The 14,559-nt window shown below is 39.0% G+C and overlaps 1 long non-coding RNA gene across 1 annotated transcript; it reads right to left on the minus strand.

Moving 5' to 3' along the window:
* Nucleotides 1-4,115: 4,115 nt before the first annotated feature.
* LOC125806205 (uncharacterized) lies at nucleotides 4,116-5,316 on the minus strand. The gene is made up of 2 exons (XR_007441495.1): nucleotides 5,071-5,316; nucleotides 4,116-4,696 (listed from the first exon to the last, which is right to left on the minus strand). It is a non-coding gene; the product is annotated as an uncharacterized LOC125806205 (long non-coding RNA).
* Nucleotides 5,317-14,559: the final 9,243 nt, after the last annotated feature.

A 14,559-nucleotide genomic window follows, 5' to 3' on the forward strand; every position in this document is an offset into this window, starting at 1 on the left:
TACCAGGTCCTATATCAGCTCCTACACCAGCTCCTATAATAGCTCCTATACCAGCTCCTATACTAGCTCCTTCACTAACTCCTATACCAGCTTCGCTTACAGTGCATTATCGACTGATAACGGCACTCATAAGACACCACTCAGCCAATCATGTTGCAGGGTCGGAACTAACTGTGGTATAATACAGCTTGTCTATGATTACTGTTTTCAAACAGGCTCCTCACAACTAGCAACATGATAATATTAAATAACACAGTTAATCAATGTCTTAATCTTCCATGTATTAATACAATATGTCAGGCAGAGTAGAGTTGGATTTACCAGTTTTTACTTTTATGTTGTAAATGCATGACATTCAATAAAACAAACCTTTAGCAAAGCCTAAAATTTCCAAAAGGACATTGTTAGAATTATGGCACTTATGACATAAATTTGTGTCGTACATTTTGTGCTGGTCAGAGTGGATGAGTCACAAGTTAATCCACTGACTAATAAAATAGTATTCATTATTTTTTTATCACTCTATAAAAAGGTCTTAAGATGTAGTTTGTCAAGAGCTTAAAGATTTTATGATGAAACTACTGCATGTTTTCATAGCACTGCGTCTTTCATAGACACACAAACACACGCACGCAAGCACGCATACACGCACGCACAGCCACCGGTGGATTTACTTTTCAGTAGTGATTCATCCAGACAGTGATGAAGTCTATGCTGACTCCAGATGTGTGAGTCAGGATGATTTACAAGGCCTTAAAGGCATTTCACTTTCAACTGAAATAAATGGAAATGAGCAGCAGTCATATCTGCTTCATATTTGTACAGACAGACATGTATCTTAGCATCTGGGAGATAATAATAATAATAATTTCAGTATGAAATCATTTTCATCAATTACCCAACCCATTCATTAGAACTCCCCTATCATTAGTGATGCCCCAAAACCAGGAGGTTGAAGACTAGCGCATGACTCTTTTAATACCTGTGAAGCTGCTGCTGATGCAGTATTGCAGTAGCATCACGGTACGCTTGGAGGAAAGCGCAGGGTCTCGGTCCGAATACATCAGCTCACAGACGCCTTGTGCTGAGCGACATCACCATTTGGAGTGATGTGGACAGAGAGCGCCATCCACCCACCCAGAGAGAAAGAGCAAGGCTATTTGTGCTCTCTCAGGGCTCCAGTAGCTGATGGCAAGTTACATGAACAGGGTTCGAACCAGTGATCTCCAGATTAAAGTGGCAGCATCTTAGTCCGCTGATATAATATAATTTTTACATATTTATAATAGTTGCTAAATATTTTATAGCTAAAACTGAATAAATCATAGTCAAGAATTGCTGTGATGGAATAATTATTTGTATGTGTGTAACACATTTTCACACTCTTTCACTCTCTTTTGCTGCAGGCATACCTTTGTAATGTTTGCAGCATGTGTTTTTTTTTCTGTGTCTTGATTAAAAATGCATGGACATTGCTATGGTAAAATTAAATATATGGCTCTAAAGGCAGTATATGTTTCCTGTACTATACTTTCTTGCACAAGTGCTGCATCAAATAAATGTACTGAAATAGCAACAGTCTAGATGGTACTTATCTTCTTTGGTTTAGTTTAAATTTGTGAATAAAATTCCTCCTGATTTCTTGATATTATGGACTGTAGAGATTCTTTTTTGAAAAACATTGTTTTTTTTTTACGTCAGTCATTTTCTTTGCATTTGTTACGAACTGGAGATTCTCAAAGGCTTAGCTTTTCTTAGATACTGCTTTTGTACCAAGTCATGATTTTAATCACCTGTTCTGATCACCTGCTTGAAATCATCAACATCATCAGTTTAATTACACTAATTACTAGTCTCAAATTTTCTTCTGTCCCAACATTTTTTGAAATGCAGAAATGGATGTACAGAGAGTTACCAAATGAAATGAAGCTGAGACCATATAAAACATGAAATATCTTGTGTTCATACTGTCTGTAATCAAATCAAAACCACTGTTACTGTGTGTAAGTTACTGTTTAAAACACTGTACTTATTTTTAATTAGCACTGTCCATGCTGCCTCATCTTTTTCTATTTTGGGGTTATATGAAATAGACAGTCTGCTTGTGCGTGTGTGTGTGTTTGTGTGTGTGCGCACGCATGTTTAACAGGCCAGTGATAGGCCAGTGTGTTGGGTATTGTTGGAGTGAGTTGTGTAGACTGATAGCCTGTAAAGAATATATGAACTGAGTTTGTGTGTTTAGACAGTGTGTGTGTGTGTGTGTGTTCTCTAAACTTAAGCATTTGAGTAGTAGTCTGATGTTTTGTGGGATGAAGCTCCTGTTGCATTTGGCAGTCTTACTGTTTACATGGTAAGTATCTTTTTTTTAATTCCAGTGCTGTTTAAAGACAAGAAAATAAGTTTTTACAGAACATCAAGGGAAGACGCATGAAGGCTTTTGCTTTCATTTCCAAACTAAACCTGATCTATATTACTTTCACTGATATTTACACTCGTGATATTTGTTCATGTCTAAATAAACCTGACTGGGGTTCCCTGGACCAAAGAATAAGAGAGTAAAGAACCTCTGAAACTGGTAAAGAACCTTTTTTATGAACTTCAGTTAAATGGTTCTTCATGCTCACACATCTCTACTATTATGTATTCTAACCTATGTTAGCCACATTTAAGCTACAGTGACCTCTACTGGTCACTCTCTCTATATATATAATAGATCATTTTTTATGTGAACTATAGTCATTCATTCATTCATTCATTCATCATCAAACCCGAATAATCTATTCTAGATCACAGGAGAGCAGGAGCCAATCCTGGCAGCCATCGGTCTGAAGATAGAATGCACCCTGGACAGGCTGCCAATCACATTTGTAATTCTGCTTACAGGCCACTTTATTAGAAACGCCTAATTTAATACTTCTACTCACTGACACTTTATTAGAAATGTCTACTTTTGTACTTCCTCTTCTTGGCCACTTTATTGAAAACACCTAATTTTGCACTTCGACTCACTAGCCAATTTATTAGATACACCTACTTTTGTGCTTGTACGTATTGGCCACTTTATTGGAAACACTTTTGTTTACTTCCACTATCTGTCCACTTTATTAGAAACACACTTTTATTCTCCCACTCACTGGCCACTTTATTAGAAACACACTTTTGTTTTCCCACTCACTGGCCACTTTGTGTACTTTAACTTAATCTGGCCAGTGGCCACTTTATAAGAAACACCTTCTTTTGTGTACTTGTGGCCACTTTATTAGAAACACACTTTTGAGTACTTCCACTATTTTGTTTTTCACTAACTGGCCACTTTATTAGAAACACACTTTCGTGTACTTCCACTCACTGGCCACTTTATTAGAAACACATTTTTGTGTACTTCCACTATCTGGCCACTTTATAAGAAACACCTTCTTTTGTGTACTTCCACTCACTGGCCACTTTATTAGAAACACACTTTTAAGTACTTCCACTATTTTGTTTTTCACTTACTGGCCACTTTATTAGAAACATACTTTCGTGTACTTCCACTCACTGGCCACTTTATTAGAAACACATTTTTGTGTACTTCCACTATCTGGCCACTTTATTAGAAATACAATTTTGTACATATTCTTATTGGCCACTTTATTTTAAACACACTTTTGTGTACTTTCACTATATGGCCACTTTATTAGAAACATACTTTTGTGTACTTACACTATATGGCCACTTTATCAGAAACAAACTTTTCTGTACTTACACTAATTGGCCACTTTATTAGAAATACATTTTTGTGCATATTCTTATTGCCCACTTTATTAGAAACATACTTGTGTATTTCTACTACCCCTAATTGGCTATCACACAAAATCTTCAGCCAGTAACAAAAAATGTAGACTAAGTCAGCCTGCATCATCAGATGATCTGCTGGGATAAATGCTCTCCCAAGACATCTGTTTTCAGTATTTGAATCCTTGTGGTAAAGGCCTTTGTAAGTAAAGCCATTTTCCCCAGATGTGCTCTGGGGTAGTGCTGTCTCAGTGGTTAGAGCTCTGGGTTTTTATATATTCACAGAGTTGTGGGTTTAATGCGACTGTGTCAGGGCCAGACAGGAATGAGACTGGTGCAGATACAATAAAATAACTTTATTTAAAGTTATAGAGCAGACAGGGGTAGTCAACGGAAACAGGGTCAGTACCAAAAACACACAGTGTAGAGAAACCATACCATAAACGGAAGACAGTCCAGAGTTCATACACGGGTAGGCAGTATAACAGGGTAGGCAAAAATCCAAAGTACTATAAACAGTCCAGGTCATACACGGGTATCCAACACAAGGGAGCAGGCAAAAATCAAAGTCGGTAGAAAACAAAAACAAGATCATACACGGAAGATAGCAAGGGCAAGAGAAACGCTTTGTATTGTAGGTATTACCAAACAGATACTCGGCGAGGTGTGAGCGTGAGCATGGTCCTTAAATACTGTGGATAATCAGTACTCGGGGCTTCCTGGTGGCGTCATGTGATGTGTCATGTGATTGGGAGTGTGTGTTGTGTCATGGAGTGGTGCGTTCTGGGTATTGTAGTTGTTACTGTGAGAATCGCAGATAGAGCTGGATGTGGGAGACACAGACGTGCTTTCAGCACCAGACATGACAGACTGTTGGAGATGCAGATTTCATTTTCCAGCACGACTTGGCACACTACTCACACTGCCAAAACAAAAGTACAAATTAGTCTTATATAATAGTAGAATTTCCTGAGACTCTGATTTTTAGGTTTTCATTGGCTGTAAGCCATAATCATCAACAATAAAAGAATTATACGCCTAAAATAGATCACTTCGTGTGTAATACATCTATTTAATATATGAGTTTTTAGTACATTTTGAACTGAACTACTGAAATAAAGAGTTATATAAGAGTTATATAAGAGTTATATTATTTTTTAGATGCACCTGTAAGTCAATCACCAGGCTACACATTTCTTCTAACTATGCAGTTCTGTTTATGCAGCATAGTTTCCAAGTTTCAAAGTTTCCAAGGAAACATTTGAGGGGACAATATCAGGAAGAACAGGCACCTACAACTCGGAATTGTAGTTTAAAAGGTCAGTTCAAATGGAGGCATCCAGGCAGGCCGGCTGGGCATCTCAGCACATGCGAATGTAAGAAAAAACAGAGAGGGGAGGGAAGAAAAGGGGTTAGAATGGTTTTAGAAAATTCCGCTGGAGAGGGATGGGCACTTCAAGGCAGCAGCTCAGGACATGCAAGAGAGAAAAAGAAAGGAGAGGATTAGTATGAGCTGTATATTAAGAGAATATTACAGAAATTGCAATAAGGCGTTATTCAAAAGCTTTAAAAAGTCTAGATTTAAAGTTCGAGAGTGTGTCTAAGTCCCGTATATTAATATTTCAATGAAAGAGTTTGGTAAGAGAAGGCTGTGTGAAAACTATGGTATAAAATGTGGATTCTGTGACACAGCTTATTAAAATAGAGCAAATCAAATCAAATTTATTTGTATAGCGCTTTTTACAACTGGTGTTGGCACAAAGCAGCTTTAAAGAAACATGATCACAGGACAAACAATCACGCCAAACATTAAACATAGAAAATATAGAATAAAGAACCCCCAGTGAGCGCGGAGGCAAGAAAAAACTCCCTCAGAGCTGCAGGAGGAGGAAGAAACCTTGGGAGGACCAAGACTCACATAAAAGGGGGGACCATCCTACCACTGGTCAAACGGCTTTTAAATTAATTGAAAAAAGTCTTTATACATCCACATAGGTTTTATATATTCAGGAGTATAGCAGCGCTACTAATGGCTTGGATGTAATCAGTAGTGGAGAGTAGGATGGACGATGAGCAGCTGATCTGTGGTGGGTGATGGAGAAGAGCTGACTTCAGAAACTTCCATCAGTCTGGCGGGACAGAGGACACGAGAGCCTGAGGGTCCAACATCCATCGGCAGTATAGAGGTAGGGTTGCCACCTGTCCCGTTTTCCCCAGGAATGTCCTTCTTTTTAATATTTGATCCCGGAAAAAAACTTATTTAATGTCCCAGTTTTCACTAGGTTAGTTTAACTGACTATTTAGACTTTTTCTGCCTGCATTTAATGCCTGCATTGTTTCTCGCTGATGTGCACCATTGTGCCTCATTGATGCTGTGGGATCATGTGACTTCACTATCCAATCGGAACAGGCGGCTTCTACGGATAGTAAATAAAATATTAAAGGACCACTATGTAACTAATTTTCAGTAGTAAATGATAAAATGATCAGGATGTATCATCAGATATTAAGGAAACATGTTGAGTGAAAGCACTGGCAGCTCTTGTCAGCACGGCTTCAGCAGTACGTTCCTATTTTAAATGTGCTTCCTATTTTTTGTGTTTGTTTTGTCCTCTGACTCCTCCTGCTGCTCGTTCCCCAACACTAACTCCACCCATTGAGGTTGCCAGCACTACAGCTACACAGCTTAAAAAGCCTCAGCATGTCTCAAAACAGTGACCAAAGAAGGAATTTAACAAGGGTGAATCCTGGCAGTTCAAACGATGGAGACTTAGAGGTCAAAAAGACTCCAAGACCGAACCAGAACTGCTGCTCCTGAACACATAAGCTAACTGGCTAACTAACTCAGTCGGTACTTTCGCTGAGCTGCGGTCCGGCACACCGCAGAGTTTGCTCGGTCTTTTAGAAGATTTAGAATTGCTGTATTTCTCCTCTCCTCTCACTCGTACTCTTAAGATCTTCGCCTCTCCTACTAGTCTCAACGTTGTGTAGATTCAGCCTCCTGAATTTGGCAACCCAAATAAGTTCCGTGGCTGGGGAGGGGTGGGCGGAGCAGACTACTCTCTGTGGTGTTTTGAAATTGGACTGCTGTAGCCATTTCACACACTCGCTCTCAGGTCCTACATAATGCACCTTTAAGGAGGGAGAGTGCATCAGATTCGACATCAACACATTTAGAACAACACTATAGACATTTATTGTGTATAATCTTAAAAAAAGGAAACACACATAGACCTGAAGCAAACTTCATAGGCATCTCTTTACCTAGATTTCCATCTGGTGAGCTCTCCTTCCTTAACCTTTTTGCCAAGAGTGTGCAAAAGCAAGCACAAGAAAAGCTTACACTTATACCAGTACTTAGTTAAACAGGTAAACAGCAGTTCCTCCTCATGATTAATGTATTTAAAACATTCATAGGTTTGAACAACCCTACCTCTCAAAGCCGTCTCTGATTCTATTACATCAACCATATATTTGTGTGGCAACTGTCAGTATGTCCTGTTTTTTTGTCAGACACAGGTGGCAACCCTATATAGAGGTAAGATAGATAAGTAGAGAGGTAAATTAACAGGGTATTTGAGCATTTCCATCCCATCAAACTACAAACTTGTTCTCACAGCTGCCGAGTGGAAGGAGGCTCAGAAGCTTGACCAGAACCAGCCGGTTCCGAGACAGCTTCTTCCCCCAGGCGACCAGGCTGTGGAACAGCCAGTAGAACAGTATTCTGCCCAACCCTCCCCACTGACACCCATACAAACTCTGCACCCTGCACTTTACTTTACACTGTATCTATCAGACTTTCACATATTTATAGCATTCTGCCCCTTGTACTTTCCCACTCAACTCATTCCTTACCTGCACTTACTCATAGATATTCTGTCACCTACTGAACTATTTCCTCACTTTCACACACACACTCTAGATATCTACATCTGTGCAATATTTGTGTTTTTGTGCAATATTTGTCTATAGTGCAAGTTATCATGTTTATTGTTATTAAGTGTATTGTGTATAGTGTTTATACTGTAAAGCTATCTGTATGTCTTATTTTATATTATTTTATTTTATTACTCTTCTTGTAAATATTATTCTCTGCACATTGGTGGGAATCTGCACCCAAGTTTTTCACTCATATGTACACCTGTACTCTGTGACGTGACAGTAAAAATCTTGAATCTTGAAACTATACTATTTATACTCCTAACAACAACTCATAAACTCAATACATGCACTATGTACACAAAAATATTATATAATATGTCACTCATACTGTAGTACTAAACTGTTTTAGAGGTAGATTAACCTTTTTGGTACTTTTAGATTTTGCACATTCTTCAAATGAACATTTAATCGGTATCAGTGCAATGTGATTGTATTTAGTCTGCTGCCATTGTCAACCTGAGAGTGAAATAATATTGACATATTCAATTTAAAAAGCTGTCGAGGTTATTTAATGTTTGGTCAGCTCTCACCTCTTTCCCACTGGCTCCTTTCCCAGATCCACTTCACTTTACTTACCAGGGTGTTGTCATCCCTCCAGGCTCTCTTCTCTTGGGTGTATCTACAGTATATTCAATATTCTGGTTCACTGGAAAGGTTTCATAGTGAGCACTATTTAGATTTAATGATTTAAACAAAACTTAGCCCTTTCAGACCCTGCGTCCATTACAATGTGTTCAATACAGCATGCACAGGGGTTGGACAATGAAACTGAAACACATGTCATTTTAGTGTGGGAGGTTTCATGGCTAAATTGAAGCAGCCTGGTGGCCAATCTTCATTAATTGCACATTATTGCACCAGTAAGAGCAGAGTGTGAAGGTTCAATTAGCAGGGTAAGAGCACAGTTTTGCTTAAAATATTGCAATGCACACAACATTATGGGTGACATACCAAAGTTCAAAGTAATGTCAGCATACCACCAAGAAGGACAAACCACATCCAACAGGATTAACTGTGGACGCTGTAAGAGGAAGCTGTCTGAAAGGGATGTTTTCGGTTGCTTACATGGATTGTAGCCAAAAAACCTAAAGCCCTGGCTGCCCAAATCACAGCAGAATTCAATGTGCACCTCAACTCTCCTGTTCCCACCAGAACTGTCCATCGGGACAATAAATTATTGTGGTCTAAAACCAGGTGTTTCAGTTTCATTGTCCAACCCCTCTATTTTCTTTTTTTTTTATGTTTTGATGCCCATAATACAAATTAAGACATACTGCGTATTATAATAGACCATAAACCAGCCAATGAAAACATTTATAAGCCAATTTAACAGTAGCTTAGCCCTGCTCGCTGTACTGAAGAAGAAGAAAAAACTCAGACATTAGTGCATGGAAAGCACTAGAGCCAATGAGGCTCATTTTTACTAATTATATATGCTTAAGAACACATGTTTAGGGATTACTTATGAAATACAAAAGGTCAATATCAAATTGTCCCTGTCCAGTATTTGTAGATTTTCAGTTTACTACATAATTTGAACACACACTGCCCATTAGACTGTGTCAGAATTTTCTGATGAACGGACCAATAGAAATGGCTTTTACATTGATGTCTATTGAAATTAAAAATGTTTTATCTTCATCCTACAAAGTTTTTTTTTGCATTTTAGATTAACACTAAAGTCATCCAAACTATAAAGAAAAACATATGGAAATTATTTAGTAAACAAATGAGTGTTCAAAAACAAAATATGTTTTATATTTTTTCATTTTTATATATTTTCTGATTCTTCAAAGTACCTTTGCATAGATGACAGTTTTACACATCTTGGCTGGATTTTCTCAGTCAGCTTAATGAGGTAGAGTCGCCTGGAATGGCTTTTAGTTAACAGCTGTGCTGAACTTGTCAAAAGTTAATTACTTGAATTTCTTGTCTCTTAATGTGTTCGAGAGCATCAGTTGTAAATTTGTGAAGAGGAAGAGTTGGTATACAGTGAATAGCTCTATTTGAGTAATGTTCTAATTCATATTATGGCAAGAACTACTCAACCATTTAAAAAAAATAATAATTTAAGGAATGAAGGTCAGTCAGTCTGAAAAAAAAAAAAAAATCAAGACTTTCATTAAAAAAGCATTCTCAAATGCAGTCACAACGGCCTTATAAAAACCTTTCATTTTCATTGCTCAATAGCTGTTTTGAAAAGCCAGTACTTGCAAAAATCCACAGAATTTTTTTATCGTTTTAGTGGATGTAAAAATCCCTGTCAAAATCACTGCCTACTTTTAGTGTGCGTCGACAGCTACCAGAAACATCTGGCCAAGTAAAGGTCTGGCATAGTCAATATGATCTCACTACCATACAGCAGAGGCCAATTCCAATTCCCACTCCAGCAGTATGAGCCGAGCAGAACTCTCAGATCATCAGGAACTGGTCAGTTAGAGCCGCCTAAAGTAAAAACTAAACATGAAGAGGCAGCGTTTAGCTACTACGCTGCTCTTAAATGGAACCAGTTAACAGAGAGCATTAGAAGAGCCCCAACAATAAACACTTTTAAATCCAGACTAAAAACCTACATGTTTGATCAGGCCTTCAGCTCAGTTTAAAACACTGCAGCTCCTCACACTTTTATTCTGAAAGGGCACTTTTGTATCATGTTTATTCATGCTTTATTCTTATTTTATTTTTATTTTTAATTCCTTACATGTTTTTAATTTTACTTCTCTTTGTTTTAATCATGTTTGAATCAATCATACTTTATTCTTATTTTAGTTTTTATTTCCATTTTTTACTGTTATTCTTTTACATGTTTTTTATTTTGACTTCTCTGTGTATTTTCCAATTTGTAAAGCACTTTGAATGACCGTTGAGTATGAAAGGTGCTATATAAATAAACTTGCCTTGCCTTGCCTTAAAGCAGCTTTCTGGGGTTGCCAATGGGTTTGCTGACATCCTGGGCAAGCTTAGATCTCCCAACCTCTTCAAATTGACAACACTCAGATATGACCTACACGCAGTGCTTCCAGTTTTTCCAGATGGTGATTTGGTGTCACAATACCCTGAAACATTTCTAATAGATCTTCCCCTTTTATCTCTGCTTTTATACAGAAGGCACAGGCTAAATGCTATGCTAACAGAACGCTAAGAACAGTGCCCATCATTGTAAATAGGCAGCACCCATTAGTGACACCTATTGCGCTGATTTAAAATGCCCAGGAGCTATTTTAGCAATCTTTTGGCGAGTCATCAACAGAGCAGTTTGATATAGAGCATGCCAATGGTAACGCCTCTTTGGTAACTCCTTGATTAGCTGGAAATGTGCAAAAGGCACAAACTAATGATCTTAATTAAGCGTTAATTAAGTGTAAGCTTTGACTTTGGCAGATTGCTATTTTAATGGCGCAGCACGTCTGTGCTTCTCATCAGAGGAAACTGACCTGGGCATTCACACTATGAAGGTGGGCGAGCAGGTAATTTACCTGAACAGCAATGTTATTTTTTGTTGATGTAAAAGTTGAGTTTGCGTGCTGCTGCGTGTCTGTGTTGAAGAGGGGTGGTGTATGCATGCGTGAGTGCAGACAGTTGTCTTATCAGTTGGTGGCACACCTGTGTTTTTCCTTGCCAAGTAATATAAAGAATTATGCCAAAAAACTTCCTGAACACACCTCACTTTCAGACCGCCACACCTATTGGTATAGATATATCTGTAAGAGTCTTTATTACTGAAATGGCGCAGATGCAAGGGGTGAAAATAGAGGCACCTTGCACAGGGTGTAAAATAGAGCCCAAATAGGTACTGGTTGAACATCTTTACATCCCATAACAAGCTTTAAAGCTTCTCTGCAAATTTGGGTATAATTCGACTCAGTTAAGCTCAAAGACCTTGATGCAAATGCAACAGGTATTTCAGACCCACTAGGCCAATACTGTAAGTCAAAGCACTGCAAAGCTAGTTTTAATGAGTAAACACACTGTTTATTATGCTTAATCAGTGTATACGTATAAGCAAGGATAACATATTTATTCTCAATTACCTTCAGCATTTAAAATGTGAAGTTTTTAGGATTAATCAGAAAGTGCAGTACTCTTCCAGCAGCCCTCAGGTTTAAAACATCAACACTCTGCTTATGTTAATACAGAGAAAATCAACTGACTTAGGTAAAAGCAAACCATTAATTATCATAAAAATCTTATATAAAAGTGTGTTGACCATCTTGGTTTCACCTCTAAAAGTCCTACTGTTCTTCTCTGTCTTGGCATCTGCAAGACTGTTTGGCTTCACAGTCTGTCCAGCAATCCCACAGTTGTAGGTTTGCCAGCAACAACAAGAACAGTTTCTGGAGCTTAAGGACGCCTCTGTTTAAAAGTAAAAACATTCCTATAGGTTAGACTGGAGCTTGTTCCTAAGTCCACATTTGGGTTTTTGGTTTTTGGTCATTTACGTCTGAAATGATAAAAAAAAAATACACAGAGTGTACAGTGTCTTCAGTGCTTCTTGTGTAAAATGAATGAAATGACTTCATCCAGAAGTGCCTGGAGCGGATTAGAGAAAGATGCCTGGGGGGAGAATTTGAAAACACTGTCAGTGAAGATGCGTGTGAATAAGCACAGTGTGTTACATATTTGGCCAGGCTTGTACAGTTTTTTGTTTTTATTGCTGTCATGACCTAATACACTTTTTCAGGAGATGTTCCTGCTTTATTCAAACAATTCCTGTTAGCACCCTGCGACCCTGACCAGAAAGATCTGGATAATGGAAGGATAATCTTCTCTTACATCCTCTGGGTCACAATTACAATAATGTGAATTTGTGTCTTGTCACAATCAGGCACGACTCAGGCAAACACGAATGTGAAAAACAGCTTTATTGTGAAAAGGGGTGATACAAAGGGTGATCAGAGAAAGCAGGGTCAATACCGGTGAACAGGAACCAACAGGGAATGACCTAGCATAAACAAGATACAGTCCAGGGTCAGAACACAGGCAAACATCAGCGTATAGCAGGCACAAAGGCAGAGTCGAGGAATACGGAAAAAAGGCGACGTAAACAAGAAAACAATCAGAGCAATGGAAACACGTTGTAAAGAAGTGAGAGAGAAGGCTGAAGGGGTGTATATACAGGGGGAAAAAAGGTGAGATTAATTACACTGATAACTTCCTAGAAGTGCCTTTGCAGTGTAATGTGATCATGTGGGCAAGTGTAGTCTGTGTGTGGTGCGTTCTGGGTAGTGTAGTCCGGGAACCAGGCCCGGCGCCACAGGGGGGCGAAAGGGGGCGTCGCCCCCTCAGGCGAAGTGTCCCGCCCCCTATTGTATATAATAAGACTTAATTATTTTACAATATTTTAAAAAATAATTTAGCTTTTTTTCTGAAGCAATTGGTAGCGTTTCCCGTAGCTTTATTGGTCCCTAAACGTCGTATTAAAACACGGTCCATAATAGGCTGTCAAATGTGTGATTCGTGTTGTTAAAACTGCCAGTTGTTGGTCACATTTACCCAGTGAAACTGTCGCTATGATGACGGTGGGCGGGCACTCTTGATTAGACCGCTGGATCATAGTGAAACATTAGGTAATGGCGCTGACTAAAAGTTTTAACAATGGATATCAGAAAATGGCTTCGTAAAGAAAATGGATCTGACGGCAACACACAGAGAGAAACAACCTCAAATGCTCTTTCTCGTGTTTCTTTGGGTGAGACCCAGTCGACTGTGAGCATAGAGCCGCAAACAGAGGCTGCTTCAGCTTCAAACAGCAGCGAGAGCTCTGCTGAAATTGCCTCGAATTCGCCGGACGACCTGGGCAATGACGAGCCGCTGCAGGTTTGTCTTAAACAGTTTCCCAAACAACTGTTCAAAAATGACTGTTTTCGGTCATTTTCAGCCGGGTGGTATAAGGACAGAAACTGGCTTGAATATTCACAAAAGGCAGACGCTGCATTCTGTTTCCCATGTAGGAAATTTGGAGGGACTGATTCTGTTTTTACTAAGACTGGATTTACCAACTGGAGGCATGCGACTGATAAAGCTAAAGGGCTTTGTAGGCATGCTAATAGCAAGGAGCATCAGGCGTGTGTGGCTATTTGGAAAGAACAACAACTGCGACGTTCAACAGACAGGGAAATTTCAACATTGGTAAATGCCAATCAGCTCGCTAGAAATCGACTTTATGTGTCATCAATTATTGACATTATTGAATTCCTTGTATCCAATGAATTGCCGTTAAGGGGCACAATTGACTCACTTGAAAGCAGAGGAGAGGGAGGCAGTGGACTTTTTCTTTCTTTGTTTGAGTACACTTTGAGACAAAATTCTGAACTAGCGCAAGCCTTCAGTACTATCCCAAGGAATTCTACATACACCTCACATGACATCCAGAATGAGGTTATTGAACTGATGAGCAATATCGTGACAGAAGAAATAGTCAAAGACATTGGAGAGTCATGGTTTACAATCAAGGTCGATGGAACTAAAGATCCAACAGGCTGTGAAAATGTTTCCATAATCCTTCGTTATGTGGACCAGAGCTACACGATTCGAGAGAGGCTGTTGTCAATGGTGAGTACCAAACACTGTGACGCCCTATCCCTGACAAATGTAGTGCTTGAAGAGCTTTCAAATTCTGGACTATGTACAGACAAAATACTGAGCCAGTGTTACGACGGGGCTAATGTTATGTCTGGGCGAGAAGGGGGCATGCAGAAACTTCTACAAGATAAGCTGAAAAGAGAGGTGCCGTATATTCACTGCTTTAACCACCAGTTACATCTGGTTGTTGTACATGCTATGTCGTCAGAGAACACAATTGAGGATTTTTTTGATACGTGCAATGCACTGTACAAATTTCTC

Source organism: Astyanax mexicanus, chromosome 12, assembly GCF_023375975.1.
Source record: "Astyanax mexicanus isolate ESR-SI-001 chromosome 12, AstMex3_surface, whole genome shotgun sequence".
Taxonomy (NCBI): domain Eukaryota; kingdom Metazoa; phylum Chordata; class Actinopteri; order Characiformes; family Acestrorhamphidae; genus Astyanax; species Astyanax mexicanus.